Genomic DNA, 1,074 nt, shown 5'->3' with positions numbered 1-1,074 from the left:
TATAAAATAATGTGAAATGTTAATTATTTTAAGCACATCTTGCAAATAAATTTTATGTTTGTTTGTTACAGTATCGCCTACTCAATCCTGAGAGGAGGAGGAGGCCTGGGAGAGGCATCGGGCATCGGCGTCAAAAACCTTGGGGTAAATATAATTTTTTATTTATATAAAATAATGTAAAATGTTAATTATTTTAAGCACATCTTTTAAATGAATTTTATGTTTGTTTGTTACAGTATCGCCTACCCAATCCTGAGAGGAGGAGGTCTGGGAGAGGCATCGGGCATCGGCGGAGCAACCTTGGGGTAAATATAACTTTTATCCATATAAAATAGATTTTTCGCATTTATTTGCATTTACCTCAGTAAAAATAGTCTAAAAGAAAGAGACCGACTTAAACATTTTATAAAAGCTTATTTTTAGAAAATTTGTTATTGGAAAATAGATTACATTAAAGTAAATAATCAGTAAAAAGATGAATTAAAAGTTCCGCAATTATTATAATATAATTTTCCAATAAAAAATTTTCTAAGAATAAGCTTTTTAAAATGTTTAAATCGGTGTCTCTTTCTTTTTAACTATCTTTACTGAGATAAAACGATATAAGAATTATCTTTTGAAATTTAAGCATATCTTTCATTTGAATTTTATGTTTGTTTGTTACAGTATCGTCGTAGCTACGTGGCAGAATAACTCCGCCCGTTGCGCGTCGGACCGGTGAGTCAGAAAATTTTGTTATTTTTTATGAGGTAACGAATCTACGATTAATTATGTTGAATGTAGAGAAAATGTCTCAGTACATGTCGAATAACGACAATTAAATCATTTTACAAATTACTAATTAAATATCGTAGATCTGTTGCCTTAAAATGGATTGACTAAATTTGATTAGGGCAAATATTTAATCTTGGTATTGCTTATATATCTATATATATTATGCGACTGTGCTTGAAGAAATACTCGCACAGTTTGCATGCATGAAACTCGCAGAGCAGAGCTCATTTCGTGTTAAATACATTGCCGCGTTTTACAGAAATTAGTTTTTTTCAAAATTTAAAATTTAATATTTTAATT

At 29.9% G+C, this 1,074-nt stretch overlaps 1 long non-coding RNA gene across 1 annotated transcript; it reads left to right on the top strand.

The window, feature by feature from the left end:
• The first annotated feature begins 83 nt into the window (after positions 1 to 83).
• Positions 84 to 918, top strand: LOC105450249. Its single transcript, XR_974441.1, has 3 exons — positions 84 to 144; positions 237 to 305; positions 667 to 918. It is a non-coding gene; the product is annotated as an uncharacterized LOC105450249 (long non-coding RNA).
• The last annotated feature ends 156 nt before the right edge of the window (positions 919 to 1,074 follow it).

This window comes from Wasmannia auropunctata, unplaced genomic scaffold (genome assembly GCF_000956235.1).
Source record: "Wasmannia auropunctata unplaced genomic scaffold, wasmannia.A_1.0 LD336064.1, whole genome shotgun sequence".
In the NCBI taxonomy this organism is placed as follows: Eukaryota; Metazoa; Arthropoda; class Insecta; order Hymenoptera; family Formicidae; genus Wasmannia; species Wasmannia auropunctata.
This window is presented reverse-complemented; position numbering and strand designations above follow the sequence as displayed.